The 17,111-nt window shown below is 52.8% G+C and overlaps 11 non-coding genes and 16 pseudogenes across 11 annotated transcripts; all 27 read right to left on the bottom strand.

Moving 5' to 3' along the window:
* Positions 1-104: 104 nt before the first annotated feature.
* LOC135590085 (5S ribosomal RNA) lies at positions 105-223 on the bottom strand. The gene has a single exon (XR_010477492.1). It is a non-coding gene; the product is annotated as a 5S ribosomal RNA (ribosomal RNA).
* A 544-nt stretch (positions 224-767) lies between these two features.
* Positions 768-878, bottom strand: LOC135591137 (5S ribosomal RNA; annotated as a pseudogene).
* Positions 879-1,422: 544 nt separating this feature from the next.
* LOC135589887 (5S ribosomal RNA) lies at positions 1,423-1,541 on the bottom strand. Its single transcript, XR_010477294.1, has one exon. It is a non-coding gene; the product is annotated as a 5S ribosomal RNA (ribosomal RNA).
* Positions 1,542-1,976: 435 nt separating this feature from the next.
* LOC135589328 (5S ribosomal RNA) lies at positions 1,977-2,095 on the bottom strand. Its single transcript, XR_010476736.1, has one exon. It is a non-coding gene; the product is annotated as a 5S ribosomal RNA (ribosomal RNA).
* Positions 2,096-2,639: 544 nt separating this feature from the next.
* Positions 2,640-2,750, bottom strand: LOC135591136 (5S ribosomal RNA; annotated as a pseudogene).
* Positions 2,751-3,294: 544 nt separating this feature from the next.
* On the bottom strand, positions 3,295-3,404 carry LOC135591732 (5S ribosomal RNA; annotated as a pseudogene).
* A 544-nt stretch (positions 3,405-3,948) lies between these two features.
* Positions 3,949-4,067, bottom strand: LOC135591592 (5S ribosomal RNA). Its single transcript, XR_010478572.1, has one exon. It is a non-coding gene; the product is annotated as a 5S ribosomal RNA (ribosomal RNA).
* A 544-nt stretch (positions 4,068-4,611) lies between these two features.
* LOC135591135 (5S ribosomal RNA) lies at positions 4,612-4,722 on the bottom strand (annotated as a pseudogene).
* A 544-nt stretch (positions 4,723-5,266) lies between these two features.
* Positions 5,267-5,377, bottom strand: LOC135591133 (5S ribosomal RNA; annotated as a pseudogene).
* A 544-nt stretch (positions 5,378-5,921) lies between these two features.
* LOC135589886 (5S ribosomal RNA) lies at positions 5,922-6,040 on the bottom strand. The gene has a single exon (XR_010477293.1). It is a non-coding gene; the product is annotated as a 5S ribosomal RNA (ribosomal RNA).
* Positions 6,041-6,475: 435 nt separating this feature from the next.
* LOC135591731 (5S ribosomal RNA) lies at positions 6,476-6,585 on the bottom strand (annotated as a pseudogene).
* Positions 6,586-7,129: 544 nt separating this feature from the next.
* On the bottom strand, positions 7,130-7,248 carry LOC135591580 (5S ribosomal RNA). Its single transcript, XR_010478570.1, has one exon. It is a non-coding gene; the product is annotated as a 5S ribosomal RNA (ribosomal RNA).
* A 544-nt stretch (positions 7,249-7,792) lies between these two features.
* On the bottom strand, positions 7,793-7,911 carry LOC135591568 (5S ribosomal RNA). Its single transcript, XR_010478566.1, has one exon. It is a non-coding gene; the product is annotated as a 5S ribosomal RNA (ribosomal RNA).
* A 544-nt stretch (positions 7,912-8,455) lies between these two features.
* Positions 8,456-8,574, bottom strand: LOC135591556 (5S ribosomal RNA). Its single transcript, XR_010478562.1, has one exon. It is a non-coding gene; the product is annotated as a 5S ribosomal RNA (ribosomal RNA).
* A 544-nt stretch (positions 8,575-9,118) lies between these two features.
* On the bottom strand, positions 9,119-9,229 carry LOC135591340 (5S ribosomal RNA; annotated as a pseudogene).
* A 544-nt stretch (positions 9,230-9,773) lies between these two features.
* On the bottom strand, positions 9,774-9,884 carry LOC135591132 (5S ribosomal RNA; annotated as a pseudogene).
* Positions 9,885-10,428: 544 nt separating this feature from the next.
* LOC135591406 (5S ribosomal RNA) lies at positions 10,429-10,539 on the bottom strand (annotated as a pseudogene).
* Positions 10,540-11,083: 544 nt separating this feature from the next.
* Positions 11,084-11,202, bottom strand: LOC135591544 (5S ribosomal RNA). Its single transcript, XR_010478558.1, has one exon. It is a non-coding gene; the product is annotated as a 5S ribosomal RNA (ribosomal RNA).
* Positions 11,203-11,746: 544 nt separating this feature from the next.
* LOC135591131 (5S ribosomal RNA) lies at positions 11,747-11,857 on the bottom strand (annotated as a pseudogene).
* A 544-nt stretch (positions 11,858-12,401) lies between these two features.
* On the bottom strand, positions 12,402-12,512 carry LOC135591130 (5S ribosomal RNA; annotated as a pseudogene).
* A 543-nt stretch (positions 12,513-13,055) lies between these two features.
* LOC135591351 (5S ribosomal RNA) lies at positions 13,056-13,166 on the bottom strand (annotated as a pseudogene).
* Positions 13,167-13,710: 544 nt separating this feature from the next.
* On the bottom strand, positions 13,711-13,829 carry LOC135590206 (5S ribosomal RNA). Its single transcript, XR_010477613.1, has one exon. It is a non-coding gene; the product is annotated as a 5S ribosomal RNA (ribosomal RNA).
* A 544-nt stretch (positions 13,830-14,373) lies between these two features.
* Positions 14,374-14,484, bottom strand: LOC135591129 (5S ribosomal RNA; annotated as a pseudogene).
* Positions 14,485-15,028: 544 nt separating this feature from the next.
* On the bottom strand, positions 15,029-15,139 carry LOC135591386 (5S ribosomal RNA; annotated as a pseudogene).
* A 543-nt stretch (positions 15,140-15,682) lies between these two features.
* LOC135591127 (5S ribosomal RNA) lies at positions 15,683-15,793 on the bottom strand (annotated as a pseudogene).
* A 544-nt stretch (positions 15,794-16,337) lies between these two features.
* On the bottom strand, positions 16,338-16,456 carry LOC135590657 (5S ribosomal RNA). Its single transcript, XR_010478064.1, has one exon. It is a non-coding gene; the product is annotated as a 5S ribosomal RNA (ribosomal RNA).
* A 544-nt stretch (positions 16,457-17,000) lies between these two features.
* LOC135591444 (5S ribosomal RNA) lies at positions 17,001-17,111 on the bottom strand (annotated as a pseudogene).

The following is a 17,111-nucleotide window of genomic DNA, read 5'->3' as shown; positions in this document are numbered from 1 at the left end:
TATATATGTTAATGACATATTTATTGTTGGCCAGAATGCTAGAAAAATTGAAAAGCTTAAAAGAGAGTTTTAAGTAAGTCTTTTGGCCGCTCGGGGCCCAAAAAGGAGTGCAACACGAGGACTTCCCAGGGGGTCACTCATCCTAGTACTACTCTCGCCCAAGCAGGCTTAACTTCGGAGTTCTGATGGGATCCGGTGCTTTAGTGCTAGTATGATCGCACTCGTTTTGTGTGCGTCGTCCCTCGCCTTTGTGCACGTCGCGGACGGCGCATCGACGACCGGAGCCCCGAAACCTCTCGAACGATCTCGGAATCGCCATTGTCGGATCCCTCCGATGCCCACGAGGCCGACCGCGTACCGGACACGGCAAGCGCGCGCCGAAACCATCGGGACTTTCTCGAACGAACTCGGAATCGCTATTGCGGCCCCATTCCGGAAAGCTCTCTCCGAGCCCCACGAGACTGACTGCGTAGCGGTCACGGCAAATTCCGAGGCCCCAAACCATCGCCTCGGAGGTCGACAGGAGAGGTTTTGGCCGCTCGGGGCGCAAAAAGGAGTGCAACACGAGGACTTCCCAGGGGGTCATCCATCCTAGAACCATGTCTTATCATTGTATGTTTTATGAAGAAATTTTTAGATGATGATTTCATTATTCTCCTGCTATATATATGTTAATGACATATTTATTGTTGGCCAGAATGCTAGAAAAATTGAAAAGCTTAAAAGAGAGTTTTAAGTAAGTCTTTTGGCCGCTCGGGGCCCAAAAAGGAGTGCAACACGAGGACTTCCCAGGGGGTCACCCATCCTAGTACTACTCTCGCCCAAGCACGCTTAACTTCGGAGTTCTGATGGGATCCGGTGCTGGTATGATCGCACTCGTTTTTTGTGCGTCGTCCCTCGCCTTTGTGCACGTCGCGGACGGCGCATCGACGACCGGAGCCCCGAAACCTCTCAAACGATCTCGGAATCGCCATTGTCGGATCCCTCCGATGCCCACGAGGCCGACCGCGTACCGGACACGGCAAGCGCGCGCCGAAACCATCGGGACTTTCTCGAACGAACTCGGAATCGCTATTGCGGCCCCATTCCGGAAAGCTCTCTCCGAGCCCCACGAGACTGACTGCGTAGCGGTCACGGCAAATTCCGAGGCCCAAAACCATCGCCTCGGAGGTCGACGGGAGAGGTTTTGGCCGCTCGGGGCGCAAAAAGTAGTGCAACACGAGGACTTCCCAGGGGGTCACCCATTCTAGAACCATGTCTGGTCATTGTATGTTTTATGAAGAAATTTTTAGATGATGATTTCATTATTCTCCTGGTATATATATGTTAATGACATATTTATTGTTGGCCAGAATGCTAGAAAAATTGAAAAGCTTAAAAGAGAGTTTTAAGTAAGTCTTTTGGCCGCTCGGGGCCCAAAAAGGAGTGCAACACGAGGACTTCCCAGGGGGTCACCCATCCTAGTACTACTCTCGCACAAGCACGCTTAACTTTGGAGTTCTGATGGAATCCGGTGCTTTAGTGCAGATATGATCGCACTCGTTTTGTGTGCGTCGTCCCTCGCCTTTGTGCACGTCGCGGACGGCGCATCGACGACGGGACTTTCTCGAACGAACTCGGAATCGCTATTGCGGCCCCATTACGGAAAGCTCTCTCCGAGCCCCACGAGACTGACTGCGTAGCGGTCACGGCAAATTCCGAGGCCCAAAACCATCGCCTCGGAGGTCGACGGGAGAGGTTTTGGCCGCTCGGGGCGCAAAAAGTAGTGCAACACGAGGACTTCCCAGGGGGTCACCCATCCTAGAACCATGTCTGGTCATTGTATGTTTTATGAAGAAATTTTTAGATGATTATTTCATTATTCTCCTGCTATATATATGTTAATGACATATTTATTGTTGGCCAGAATGCTAGAAAAATTGAAAAGCTTAAAAGAGAGTTTTAAGTAAGTCTTTTGGCCGCTCGGGGCCCAAAAAGGAGTGCAACACGAGGACTTCCCAGGGGGTCACCCATCCTAGTACTACTCTCGCCCAAGCAGGCTTAACTTCGGAGTTCTGATGGGATCCGGTGCTTTAGTGCTAGTATGATCGCACTCGTTTTGTGTGCGTCGTCCCTCGCCTTTGTGCACGTCGCGGACGGCGCATCGACGACCGGAGCCCCGAAACCTCTCGAACGATCTCGGAATCGCCATTGTCGGATCCCTCCGATGCCCACGAGGCCGACCGCGTACCGGACACGGCAAGCGCGCGCCGAAACCATCGGGACTTTCTCGAACGAACTCGGAATCGCTATTGCGGCCCCATTCCGGAAAGCTCTCTCCGAGCCCCACGAGACTGACTGCGTAGCGGTCACGGCAAATTCCGAGGCCCCAAACCATCGCCTCGGAGGTCGACAGGAGAGGTTTTGGCCGCTCGGGGCGTAAAAAGGAGTGCAACACGAGGACTTCCCAGGGGGTCACCCATCCTAGAACCATGTCTGATCATTGTATGTTTTATGAAGAAATTTTTAGATGATGATTTCATTATTCTCCTGCTATATATATGTTAATGACATATTTATTGTTGGCCAGAATGCTAGAAAAATTGAAAAGCTTAAAAGAGAGTTTTAAGTAAGTCTTTTGGCCGCTCGGGGCCCAAAAAGGAGTGCAACACGAGGACTTCCCAGGGGGTCACCCATCCTAGTACTACTCTCGCCCAAGCACGCTTAACTTCGGAGTTCTGATGGGATCCGGTGCTGGTATGATCGCACTCGTTTTTTGTGCGTCGTCCCTCGCCTTTGTGCACGTCGCGGACGGCGCATCGACGACCGGAGCCCCGAAACCTCTAAAACGATCTCGGAATCGCCATTGTCGGATCCCTCCGATGCCCACGAGGCCGACCGCGTACCGGACACGGCAAGCGCGCGCCGAAACCATCGGGACTTTCTCGAACGAACTCGGAATCGCTATTGCGGCCCCATTCCGGAAAGCTCTCTCCGAGCCCCACGAGACTGACTGCGTAGCGGTCACAGCAAATTCCGAGGCCCAAAACCATCGCCTCGGAGGTCGACGGGAGAGGTTTTGGCCGCTCGGGGCGCAAAAAGGAGTGCAACACGAGGACTTCCCAGGGGGTCACCCATCCTAGAACCATGTCTGGTCATTGTATGTTTTATGAAGAAATTTTTAGATGATAATTTCATTATTCTCCTGCTATATATATGTTAATGACATATTTATTGTTGGCCAGAATGCTAGAAAAATTGAAAAGCTTAAAAGAGAGTTTTAAGTAAGTCTTTTGGCCGCTCGGGGCCCAAAAAGGAGTGCAACACGAGGACTTCCCAGGGGGTCACCCATCCTAGTACTACTCTCGCCCAAGCACGCTTAACTTCGGAGTTTGATGGGATCCGGTGCTGGTATGATCGCACTCGTTTTTTGTGCGTCATCCCTCGCCTTTGTGCACGTCGCGGACGGCGCATCGACGACCGGAGCCCCGAAACCTCTTGAACGATCTCGTAATCGCCATTGTCGGATCCCTCCGATGCCCACGAGGCCGACCGCGTACCGGACACGGCAAGCGCGCGCCGAAACCATCGGGACTTTCTCGAACGAACTCGGAATCGCTATTGCGGCCCCATTCCGGAAAGCTCTCTCCGAGCCCCACGAGACTGACTGCGTAGCGGTCACGGCAAATTCCGAGGCCCAAAACCATCGCCTCGGAGGTCGACGGGAGAGGTTTTGGCCGCTCGGGGCGCAAAAAGTAGTGCAACACGAGGACTTCCCAGGGGGTCACCCATCCTAGAACCATGTCTGGTCATTGTATGTTTTATGAAGAAATTTTTAGATGATGATTTCATTATTCTCCTGCTATATATATGTTAATGACATATTTATTGTTGGCCATAATGCTGGAAAAATTGAAAAGCTTAAAAGAGAGTTTTAAGTAAGTCTTTTGGCCGCTCGTGGCACAAAAAGGAGTGCAACACGAGGACTTCCCAGGGGGTCACCCATCCTAGTACTACTCTCGCCCAAGCAGGCTTAACTTCGGAGTTCTGATGGGATCCGGTGCTTTAGTGCTGGTATGATCGCACTCGTTTTGTGTGCGTCGTCCCTCGCCTTTGTGCACGTCGCGGACGGCGCATCGACGAACGGAGCCCCGAAACCTCTCGAACGATCTCGGAATCGCCATTGTCGGATCCCTCCGATGCCCACGAGGCCGACCGCGTACCGGACACGGCAAGCGCGCGCCGAAACCATCGGGACTTTCTCGAACGAACTCGGAATCGCTATTGCGGCCCCATTCCGGAAAGCTCTCTCCGAGCCCCACGAGACTGACAGCGTAGCGGTCACGGCAAATTCCGAGGCCCAAAACCATCGCCTCGGAGGTCGACAGGAGAGGTTTTGGCCGCTCGGGGCGCAAAAAGGAGTGCAACACGAGGACTTCCCAGGGGGTCACCCATCCTAGAACCATGTCTGGTCATTGTATGTTTTATGAAGAAATTTTTAGATGATGATTTCATTATTCTCCTGCTATATATATGTTAATGACATATTTATTGTTGGCCAGAATGCTAGAAAAATTGAAAAGCTTAAAAGAGAGTTTTAAGTAAGTCTTTTGGCCGCTCGGGGCCCAAAAAGGAGTGCAACACGAGGACTTCCCAGGGGGTCACCCATCCTAGTACTACTCTCGCCCAAGCACGCTTAACTTCGGAGTTCTGATGGGATCCGGTGCTGGTATGATCGCACTCGTTTTGTGTGCGTCGTCCCTCGCCTTTGTGCACGTCGCGGACGGCGCATCGACGACCGGAGCCCCGAAACCTATCGAACGATCTCGGAATCGCCATTGTCGGATCCCTCCGATGCCCACGAGGCCGACCGCGTACCGGACACGGCTAGCGCGCGCCGAAACCATCGGGACTTTCTCGAACGAACTCGGAATCGCTATTGCGGCCCCATTCCGGAAAGCTCTCTCCGAGCCCCACGAGACTGACTGCGTAGCGGTCACGGCAAATTCCGAGGCCCCAAACCATCGCCTCGGAGGTCGACAGGAGAGGTTTTGGCCGCTCGGGGCGCAAAAAGGAGTGCAACACGAGGACTTCCTAGGGGGTCACCCATCCTAGAACCATGTCTGGTCATTGTATGTTTTATGAAGAAATTTTTAGATGATAATTTCATTATTCTCCTGCTATATATATGTTAATGACATATTTATTGTTGGCCAGAATGCTAGAAAAATTGAAAAGCTTAAAAGAGAGTTTTAAGTAAGTCTTTTGGCCGCTCGGGGCCCAAAAAGGAGTGCAACACGAGGACTTCCCAGGGGGTCACCCATCCTAGTACTACTCTCGCCCAAGCACGCTTAACTTCGGAGTTCTGATGGGATCCGGTGCTGGTATGATCGCACTCGTTTTTTGTGCGTCGTCCCTCGCCTTTGTGCACGTCGCGGACGGCGCATCGACGACCGGAGCCCCGAAACCTCTCAAACGATCTCGGAATCGCCATTGTCGGATCCCTCCGATGCCCACGAGGCCGACCGCGTACCGGACACGGCAAGCGCGCGCCGAAACCATCGGGACTTTCTCGAACGAACTCGGAATCGCTATTGCGGCCCCATTCCGGAAAGCTCTCTCCGAGCCCCACGAGACTGACTGCGTAGCGGTCACGGCAAATTCCGAGGCCCAAAACCATCGCCTCGGAGGTCGACGGGAGAGGTTTTGGCCGCTCGGGGCGCAAAAAGTAGTGCAACACGAGGACTTCCCAGGGGGTCACCCATTCTAGAACCATGTCTGGTCATTGTATGTTTTATGAAGAAATTTTTAGATGATGATTTCATTATTCTCCTGGTATATATATGTTAATGACATATTTATTGTTGGCCAGAATGCTAGAAAAATTGAAAAGCTTAAAAGAGAGTTTTAAGTAAGTCTTTTGGCCGCTCGGGGCCCAAAAAGGAGTGCAACACGAGGACTTCCCAGGGGGTCACCCATCCTAGTACTACTCTCGCACAAGCACGCTTAACTTTGGAGTTCTGATGGAATCCGGTGCTTTAGTGCAGATATGATCGCACTCGTTTTGTTTGCGTCGTCCCTCGCCTTTGTGCACGTCGCGGACGGCGCATCGACGACGGGACTTTCTCGAACGAACTCGGAATCGCTATTGCGGCCCCATTCCGGAAAGCTCTCTCCGAGCCCCACGAGACTGACTGCGTAGCGGTCACAGCAAATTCCGAGGCCCAAAACCATCGCCTCGGAGGTCGACGGGAGAGGTTTTGGCCGCTCGGGGCGCAAAAAGGAGTGCAACACGAGGACTTCCCAGGGGGTCACCCATCCTAGAACCATGTCTGGTCATTGTATGTTTTATGAAGAAATTTTTAGATGATAATTTCATTATTCTCCTGCTATATATATGTTAATGACATATTTATTGTTGGCCAGAATGCTAGAAAAATTGAAAAGCTTAAAAGAGAGTTTTAAGTAAGTCTTTTGGCCGCTCGGGGCCCAAAAAGGAGTGCAACACGAGGACTTCCCAGGGGGTCACCCATCCTAGTACTACTCTCGCCCAAGCACGCTTAACTTCGGAGTTTGATGGGATCCGGTGCTGGTATGATCGCACTCGTTTTTTGTGCGTCATCCCTCGCCTTTGTGCACGTCGCGGACGGCGCATCGACGACCGGAGCCCCGAAACCTCTTGAACGATCTCGTAATCGCCATTGTCGGATCCCTCCGATGCCCACGAGGCCGACCGCGTACCGGACACGGCAAGCGCGCGCCGAAACCATCGGGACTTTCTCGAACGAACTCGGAATCGCTATTGCGGCCCCATTCCGGAAAGCTCTCTCCGAGCCCCACGAGACTGACTGCGTAGCGGTCACGGCAAATTCCGAGGCCCAAAACCATCGCCTCGGAGGTCGACGGGAGAGGTTTTGGCCGCTCGGGGCGCAAAAAGTAGTGCAACACGAGGACTTCCCAGGGGGTCACCCATCCTAGAACCATGTCTGGTCATTGTATGTTTTATGAAGAAATTTTTAGATGATGATTTCATTATTCTCCTGCTATATATATGTTAATGACATATTTATTGTTGGCCATAATGCTGGAAAAATTGAAAAGCTTAAAAGAGAGTTTTAAGTAAGTCTTTTGGCCGCTCGTGGCACAAAAAGGAGTGCAACACGAGGACTTCCCAGGGGGTCACCCATCCTAGTACTACTCTCGCCCAAGCAGGCTTAACTTCGGAGTTCTGATGGGATCCGGTGCTTTAGTGCTGGTATGATCGCACTCGTTTTGTGTGCGTCGTCCCTCGCCTTTGTGCACGTCGCGGACGGCGCATCGACGACCGGAGCCCCGAAACCTCTCGAACGATCTCGGAATCGCCATTGTCGGATCCCTCCGATGCCCACGAGGCCGACCGCGTACCGGACACGGCAAGCGCGCGCCGAAACCATCGGGACTTTCTCGAACGAACTCGGAATCGCTATTGCGGCCCCATTCCGGAAAGCTCTCTCCGAGCCCCACGAGACTGACTGCGTAGCGGTCACGGCAAATTCCGAGGCCCCAAACCATCGCCTCGGAGGTCGACGGGAGAGGTTTTGGCCGCTCGGGGCGCAAAAAGTAGTGCAACACGAGGACTTCCCAGGGGGTCACCCATCCTAGAACCATGTCTGGTCATTGTATGTTTTATGAAGAAATTTTTAGATGATGATTTCATTATTCTCCTGCTATATATATGTTAATGACATATTTATTGTTGGCCATAATGCTGGAAAAATTGAAAAGCTTAAAAGAGAGTTTTAAGTAAGTCTTTTGGCCGCTCGTGGCACAAAAAGGAGTGCAACACGAGGACTTCCCAGGGGGTCACCCATCCTAGTACTACTCTCGCCCAAGCAGGCTTAACTTCGGAGTTCTGATGGGATCCGGTGCTTTAGTGCTGGTATGATCGCACTCGTTTTGTGTGCGTCGTCCCTCGCCTTTGTGCACGTCGCGGACGGCGCATCGACGACCGGAGCCCCGAAACCTCTCGAACGATCTCGGAATCGCCATTGTCGGATCCCTCCGATGCCCACGAGGCCGACCGCGTACCGGACACGGCAAGCGCGCGCCGAAACCATCGGGACTTTCTCGAACGAACTCGGAATCGCTATTGCGGCCCCATTCCGGAAAGCTCTCTCCGAGCCCCACGAGACTGACTGCGTAGCGGTCACGGCAAATTCCGAGGCCCCAAACCATCGCCTCGGAGGTCGACGGGAGAGGTTTTGGCCGCTCGGGGCGCAAAAAGTAGTGCAACACGAGGACTTCCCAGGGGGTCACCCATCCTAGAACCATGTCTGGTCATTGTATGTTTAATGAAGAAATTTTTAGATGATGATTTCATTATTCTCCTGCTATATATATGTTAATGACATATTTATTGTTGGCCATAATGCTGGAAAAATTGAAAAGCTTAAAAGAGAGTTTTAAGTAAGTCTTTTGGCCGCTCGTGGCACAAAAAGGAGTGCAACACGAGGACTTCCCAGGGGGTCACCCATCCTAGTACTACTCTCGCCCAAGCAGGCTTAACTTCGGAGTTCTGATGGGATCCGGTGCTTTAGTGCTGGTATGATCGCACTCGTTTTGTGTGCGTCGTCCCTCGCCTTTGTGCACGTCGCGGACGGCGCATCGACGACCGGAGCCCCGAAACCTCTCGAACGATCTCGGAATCGCCATTGTCGGATCCCTCCGATGCCCACGAGGCCGACCGCGTACCGGACACGGCAAGCGCGCGCCGAAACCATCGGGACTTTCTCGAACGAACTCGGAATCGCTATTGCGGCCCCATTCCGGAAAGCTCTCTCCGAGCCCCACGAGACTGACTGCGTAGCGGTCACAGCAAATTCCGAGGCCCAAAACCATCGCCTCGGAGGTCGACGGGAGAGGTTTTGGCCGCTCGGGGCGCAAAAAGGAGTGCAACACGAGGACTTCCCAGGGGGTCACCCATCCTAGAACCATGTCTGGTCATTGTATGTTTTATGAAGAAATTTTTAGATGATAATTTCATTATTCTCCTGCTATATATATGTTAATGACATATTTATTGTTGGCCAGAATGCTAGAAAAATTGAAAAGCTTAAAAGAGAGTTTTAAGTAAGTCTTTTGGCCGCTCGGGGCCCAAAAAAGAGTGCAACACGAGGACTTCCCAGGGGGTCACCCATCCTAGTACTACTCTCGCCCAAGCACGCTTAACTTCGGAGTTCTGATGGGATCCGGTGCTGGTATGATCGCACTCGTTTTTTGTGCGTCGTCCCTCGCCTTTGTGCACGTCGCGGACGGCGCATCGACGACCGGAGCCCCGAAACCTCTCGAACGATCTCGGAATCGCCATTGTCGGATCCCTCCGATGCCCACGAGGCCGACCGCGTACCGGACACGGCAAGCGCGCGCCGAAACCATCGGGACTTTCTCGAACGAACTCGGAATCGCTATTGCGGCCCCATTCCGGAAAGCTCTCTCCGAGCCCCACGAGACTGACTGCGTAGCGGTCACGGCAAATTCCGAGGCCCCAAACCATCGCCTCGGAGGTCGACAGGAGAGGTTTTGGCCGCTCGGGGCGCAAAAAGGAGTGCAACACGAGGACTTCCCAGGGGGTCACCCATCCTAGAACCATGTCTGGTCATTGTATGTTTTATGAAGAAATTTTTAGATGATAATTTCATTATTCTCCTGCTATATATATGTTAATGACATATTTATTGTTGGCCAGAATGCTAGAAAAATTGAAAAGCTTAAAAGAGAGTTTTAAGTAAGTCTTTTGGCCGCTCGGGGCCCAAAAAGGAGTGCAACACGAGGACTTCCCAGGGGGTCACCCATCCTAGTACTACTCTCGCCCAAGCACGCTTAACTTCGGAGTTCTGATGGGATCCGGTGCTGGTATGATCGCACTCGTTTTTTGTGCGTCGTCCCTCGCCTTTGTGCACGTCGCGGACGGCGCATCGACGACCGGAGCCCCGAAACCTCTCGAACGATCTCGGAATCGCCATTGTCGGATCCCTCCGATGCCCACGAGGCCGACCGCGTACCGGACACGGCAAGCGCGCGCCGAAACCATCGGGACTTTCTCGAACGAACTCGGAATCGCTATTGCGGCCCCATTCCGGAAAGCTCTCTCCGAGCCCCACGAGACTGACTGCGTAGCGGTCACGGCAAATTCCGAGGCCCAAAACCATCGCCTCGGAGGTCGACGGGAGAGGTTTTGGCCGCTCGGGGCGCAAAAAGTAGTGCAACACGAGGACTTCCCAGGGGGTCACCCATCCTAGAACCATGTCTGGTCATTGTATGTTTTATGAAGAAATTTTTAGATGATGATTTCATTATTCTCCTGCTATATATATGTTAATGCCATATTTATTGTTGGCCATAATGCTGGAAAAATTGAAAAGCTTAAAAGAGAGTTTTAAGTAAGTCTTTTGGCCGCTCGTGGCGCAAAAAGGAGTGCAACACGAGAACTTCCCAGGGGGACACCCATCCTAGTACTACTCTCGCCCAAGCACGCTTAACTTCGGAGTTCTGATGGGATCCGGTGCTGGTATGATCGCACTCGTTTTGTGTGCGTCGTCCCTCGCCTTTGTGCACGTCGCGGACGGCGCATCGACGACCGGAGCCCCGAAACCTCTCGAACGATCTCGGAATCGCCATTGTCGGATCCCTCCGATGCCCACGAGGCCGACCGCGTACCGGACACGGCAAGCGCGCGCCGAAACCATCGGGACTTTCTCGAACGAACTCGGAATCGCTATTGCGGCCCCATTCCGGAAAGCTCTCTCCGAGCCCCACGAGACTGACTGCGTAGCGGTCACGGCAAATTCCGAGGCCCCAAACCATCGCCTCGGAGGTCGACGGGAGAGGTTTTGGCCGCTCGGGGCGCAAAAAGTAGTGCAACACGAGGACTTCCCAGGGGGTCACCCATCCTAGAACCATGTCTGGTCATTGTATGTTTAATGAAGAAATTTTTAGATGATGATTTCATTATTCTCCTGCTATATATATGTTAATGACATATTTATTGTTGGCCATAATGCTGGAAAAATTGAAAAGCTTAAAAGAGAGTTTTAAGTAAGTCTTTTGGCCGCTCGTGGCACAAAAAGGAGTGCAACACGAGGACTTCCCAGGGGGTCACCCATCCTAGTACTACTCTCGCCCAAGCAGGCTTAACTTCGGAGTTCTGATGGGATCCGGTGCTTTAGTGCTGGTATGATCGCACTCGTTTTGTGTGCGTCGTCCCTCGCCTTTGTGCATGTCGCGGACGGCGCATCGACGACCGGAGCCCCGAAACCTCTCGAACGATCTCGGAATCGCCATTGACGGATCCCTCCGATGCCCACGAGGCCGACCGCGTACCGGACACGGCAAGCGCGCGCCGAAACCATCGGGACTTTCTCGAACGAACTCGGAATCGCTATTGCGGCCCCATTCCGGAAAGCTCTCTCCGAGCCCCACGTGACTGACTGCGTAGCGGTCACGGCAAATTCCGAGGCCCAAAACCATCGCCTCGGAGGTCGACAGGAGAGGTTTTGGCCGCTCGGGGCGCAAAAAGGAGTGCAACACGAGGACTTCCCAGGGGGTCACCCATCCTAGAACCATGTCTGGTCATTGTATGTTTTATGAAGAAATTTTTAGATGATGATTTCATTATTCTCCTGCTATATATATGTTAATGACATATTTATTGTTGGCCAGAATGCTAGAAAAATTGAAAAGCTTAAAAGAGAGTTTTAAGTAAGTCTTTTGGCCGCTCGGGGCCCAAAAAGGAGTGCAACACGAGGACTTCCCAGGGGGTCACCCATCCTAGTACTACTCTCGCCCAAGCACGCTTAACTTCGGAGTTCTGATGGGATCCGGTGCTGGTATGATCGCACTCGTTTTTTGTGCGTCGTCCCTCGCCTTTGTGCACGTCGCGGACGGCGCATCGACGACCGGAGCCCCGAAACCTCTCGAACGATCTCGGAATCGCCATTGTCGGATCCCTCCGATGCCCACGAGGCCGACCGCGTACCGGACACGGCAAGCGCGCGCCGAAACCATCGGGACTTTCTCGAACGAACTCGGAATCGCTATTGCGGCCCCATTCCGGAAAGCTCTCTCCGAGCCCCACGAGACTGACTGCGTAGCGGTCACGGCAAATTCCGAGGCCCAAAACCATCGCCTCGGAGGTCGACGGGAGTGGTTTTGGCCGCTCGGGGCGCAAAAAGGAGTGCAACACGAGGACTTCCCAGGGGGTCACCCATCCTAGAACCATGTCTGGTCATTGTATGTTTTATGAAGAAATTTTTAGATGATGATTTCATTATTCTCCTGCTATATATATGTTAATGACATATTTATTGTTGGCCATAATGCTGGAAAAATTGAAAAGCTTAAAAGAGAGTTTTAAGTAAGTCTTTTGGCCGCTCGGGGCCCAAAAAGGAGTGCAACACGAGGACTTCCCAGGGGGTCACCCATCCTAGTACTACTCTCGCCCAAGCACGCTTAACTTCGGAGTTCTGATGGGATCCGGTGCTGGTATGATCGCACTCGTTTTTTTGCGTCGTCCCTCGCCTTTGTGCACGTCGCGGACGGCGCATCGACGACCGGAGCCCCGAAACCTCTCGAACGATCTCGGAATCGCCATTGTCGGATCCCTCCGATGCCCACGAGGCCGACCGCGTACCGGACACGGCAAGCGCGCGCCGAAACCATCGGGACTTTCTCGAACGAACTCGGAATCGCTATTGCGGCCCCATTCCGGAAAGCTCTCTCCGAGCCCCACGAGACTGACTGCGTAGCGGTCACGGCAAATTCCGAGGCCCAAAACCATCGCCTCGGAGGTCGACAGGAGAGGTTTTGGCCGCTCGGGGCGCAAAAAGGAGTGCAACACGAGGACTTCCCAGGGGGTCACCCATCCTAGAACCATGTCTGGTCATTGTATGTTTTATGAAGAAATTTTTAGATGATGATTTCATTATTCTCCTGCTATATATATGTTAATGACATATTTATTGTTGGCCAGAATGCTAGAAAAATTGAAAAGTTTAAAAGAGAGTTTTAAGTAAGTCTTTTGGCCGCTCGGGGCCCAAAAAGGAGTGCAACACGAGGACTTCCCAAGGGGTCACCCATCCTAGTACTACTCTCGCCCAAGCACGCTTAACTTCGGAGTTCTGATGGGATCCGGTGCTGGTATGATCGCACTCGTTTTTTGTGCGTCGTCCCTCGCCTTTGTGCACGTCGCGGACGGCGCATCGACGACCGGAGCCCCGAAACCTCTCGAACGATCTCGGAATCGCCATTGTCGGATCCCTCCGATGCCCACGAGGCCGACCGCGTACCGGACACGGCAAGCGCGCGCCGAAACCATCGGGACTTTCTCGAACGAACTCGGAATCGCTATTGCGGCCCCATTCCGGAAAGCTCTCTCCGAGCCCCACGAGACTGACTGCGTAGCTGTCACGTCAAATTCCGAGGCCCAAAACCATCGCCTCGGAGGTCGACGGGAGAGGTTTTGGCCGCTCGGGGCGCAAAAAGTAGTGCAACACGAGGACTTCCCAGGGGGTCACCCATCCTAGAACCATGTCTGGTCATTGTATGTTTTATGAAGAAATTTTTAGATGATGATTTCATTATTCTCCTGCTATATATATGTTAATGACATATTTATTGTTGGCCATAATGCTGGAAAAATTGAAAAGTTTAAAAGAGAGTTTTAAGTAAGTCTTTTGGCCGCTCGTGGCGCAAAAAGGAGTGCCACACGAGGACTTCCCAGGGGGTCACCCATCCTAGTACTACTCTCGCCCAAGCAGGCTTAACTTCGGAGTTCTGATTGGATCCGGTGCTTTAGTGCTGGTATGATCGCACTCGTTTTGTGTGCGTCGTCCCTCGCCTTTGTGCACGTCGCGGACGGCGCATCGACGACCGGAGCCCCGAAACCTCTCGAACGATCTCGGAATCGCCATTGTCGGATCCCTCCGATGCCCACGAGGCCGACCGCGTACCGGACACGGCAAGCGCGCGCCGAAACCATCGGGACTTTCTCGAACGAACTCGGAATCGCTATTGCGGCCCCATTCCGGAAAGCTCTCTCCGATCCCCACGAGACTGACTGCGTAGCGGTCACGGCAAATTCCGAGGCCCAAAACCATCGCCTCGGAGGTCGACAGGAGAGGTTTTGGCCGCTCGGGGCGCAAAAAGGAGTGCAACACGAGGACTTCCCAGGGGGTCACCCATCCTAGAACCATGTCTGGTCATTGTATGTTTTATGAAGAAATTTTTAGATGATGATTTCATTATTCTCCTGCTATATATATGTTAATGACATATTTATTGTTGGCCAGAATGCTAGAAAAATTGAAAAGCTTAAAAGAGAGTTTTAAGTAAGTCTTTTGGCCGCTCGGGGCCCAAAAAGGAGTGCAACACGAGGACTTCCCAGGGGGTCACCCATCCTAGTACTACTCTCGCCCAAGCACGCTTAACTTCGGAGTTCTGATGGGATCCGGTGCTGGTATGATCGCACTCGTTTTGTGTGCGTCGTCCCTCGCCTTTGTGCACGTCGCGGACGGCGCATCGACGACCGGAGCCCCGAAACCTCTCGAACGATCTCGGAATCGCCATTGTCGGATCCCTCCGATGCCCACGAGGCCGACCGCGTACCGGACACGGCAAGCGCGCGCCGAAACCATCGGGACTTTCTCGAACGAACTCGGAATCGCTATTGCGGCCCCATTCCGGAAAGCTCTCTCCGAGCCCCACGAGACTGACTGCGTAGCGGTCACGGCAAATTCCGAGGCCCAAAACCATCGCCTCGGAGGTCGACGGGAGAGGTTTTGGCCGCTCGGGGCGCAAAAAGGAGTGCAACACGAGGACTTCCCAGGGGGTCACCCATCCTAGAACCATGTCTGGTCATTGTATGTTTTATGAAGAAATTTTTAGATGATGATTTCATTATTCTCCTGCTATATATATGTTAATGACATATTTATTGTTGGCCATAATGCTGGAAAAATTGAAAAGCTTAAAAGAGAGTTTTAAGTAAGTCTTTTGGCCGCTCGGGGCCCAAAAAGGAGTGCAACACGAGGACTTCTCAGGGGGTCACCCATCCTAGTACTACTCTCGCCCAAGCACGCTTAACTTCGGAGTTCTGATGGGATCCGGTGCTGGTATGATCGCACTCGTTTTTTTGCGTCGTCCCTCGCCTTTGTGCACGTCGCGGACGGCGCATCGACGACCGGAGCCCCGAAACCTCTCGAACGATCTCGGAATCGCCATTGTCGGATCCCTCCGATGCCCACGAGGCTGACCGCGTACCGGACACGGCAAGCGCGCGCCGAAACCATCGGGACTTTCTCGAACGAACTCGGAATCGCTATTGCGGCCCCATTCCGGAAAGCTCTCTCCGAGCCCCACGAGACTGACTGCGTAGCGGTCACGGCAAATTCCGAGGCCCAAAACCATCGCCTCGGAGGTCGACAGGAGAGGTTTTGGCCGCTCGGGGCGCAAAAAGGAGTGCAACACGAGGACTTCCCAGGGGGTCACCCATCCTAGAACCATGTCTGGTCATTGTATGTTTTATGAAGAAATTTTTAGATGATGATTTCATTATTCTCCTGCTATATATATGTTAATGACATATTTATTGTTGGCCAGAATGCTAGAAAAATTGAAAAGCTTAAAAGAGAGTTTTAAGTAAGTCTTTTGGCCGCTCGGGGCCCAAAAAGGAGTGCAACACGAGGACTTCCCAGGGGGTCACCCATCCTAGTACTACTCTCGCCCAAGCACGCTTAACTTCGGAGTTCTGATGGGATCCGGTGCTGGTATGATCGCACTCATTTTTTGTGCGTCGTCCCTCGCCTTTGTGCACGTCGCGGACGGCGCATCGACGACCGGAGCCCCGAAACCTCTCGAACGATCTCGGAATCGCCATTGTCGGATCCCTCCGATGCCCACGAGGCCGACCGCGTACCGGACACGGCAAGCGCGCGCCGAAACCATCGGGACTTTCTCGAACGAACTCGGAATCGCTATTGCGGCCCCATTCCGGAAAGCTCTCTCCGAGCCCCACGAGACTGACTGCGTAGCTGTCACGTCAAATTCCGAGGCCCAAAACCATCGCCTCGGAGGTCGACGGGAGAGGTTTTGGCCGCTCGGGGCGCAAAAAGTAGTGCAACACGAGGACTTCCCAGGGGGTCACCCATCCTAGAACCATGTCTGGTCATTGTATGTTTTATGAAGAAATTTTTAGATGATGATTTCATTATTCTCCTGCTATATATATGTTAATGACATATTTATTGTTGGCCATAATGCTGGAAAAATTGAAAAGTTTAAAAGAGAGTTTTAAGTAAGTCTTTTGGCCGCTCGTGGCGCAAAAAGGAGTGCCACACGAGGACTTCCCAGGGGGTCACCCATCCTAGTACTACTCTCGCCCAAGCAGGCTTAACTTCGGAGTTCTGATTGGATCCGCTGCTTTAGTGCTGGTATGATCGCACTCGTTTTGTGTGCGTCGTCCCTCGCCTTTGTGCACGTCGCGGACGGCGCATCGACGACCGGAGCCCCGAAACCTCTCGAACGATCTCGGAATCGCCATTGTCGGATCCCTCCGATGCCCACGAGGCCGACCGCGTACCGGACACGGCAAGCGCGCGCCGAAACCATCGGGACTTTCTCGAACGAACTCGGAATCGCTATTGCGGCCCCATTCCGGAATGCTCTCTCCGAGCCCCACGAGACTGACTGCGTAGCGGTCACGACAAATTCCGAGGCCCCAAACCATCGCCTCGGAGGTCGACAGGAGAGGTTTTGGCCGCTCGGGGCGCAAAAAGGAGTGCAACACGAGGACTTCCCAGGGGGTCACCCACCCTAGAACCATGTCTGGTCATTGTATGTTTTATGAAGAAATTTTTAGATGATAATTTCATTATTCTCCTGCTATATATATGTTAATGACATATTTATTGTTGGCCAGAATGCTAGAAAAATTGAAAAGCTTAAAAGAGAGTTTTAAGTAAGTCTTTTGGCCGCTCGGGGCCCAAAAAGGAGTGCAACACGAGGACTTCCCAGGGGGTCACCCATCCTAGTACTACTCTCGCCCAAGCACGCTTAACTTCGGAGTTCTGATGGGATCCGGTGCTGGTATGATCGCAATC

Source organism: Musa acuminata, chromosome BXJ1-8 (assembly GCF_036884655.1).
Source record: "Musa acuminata AAA Group cultivar baxijiao chromosome BXJ1-8, Cavendish_Baxijiao_AAA, whole genome shotgun sequence".
Taxonomy (NCBI): Eukaryota; Viridiplantae; Streptophyta; class Magnoliopsida; order Zingiberales; family Musaceae; genus Musa; species Musa acuminata.
This window is presented reverse-complemented; position numbering and strand designations above follow the sequence as displayed.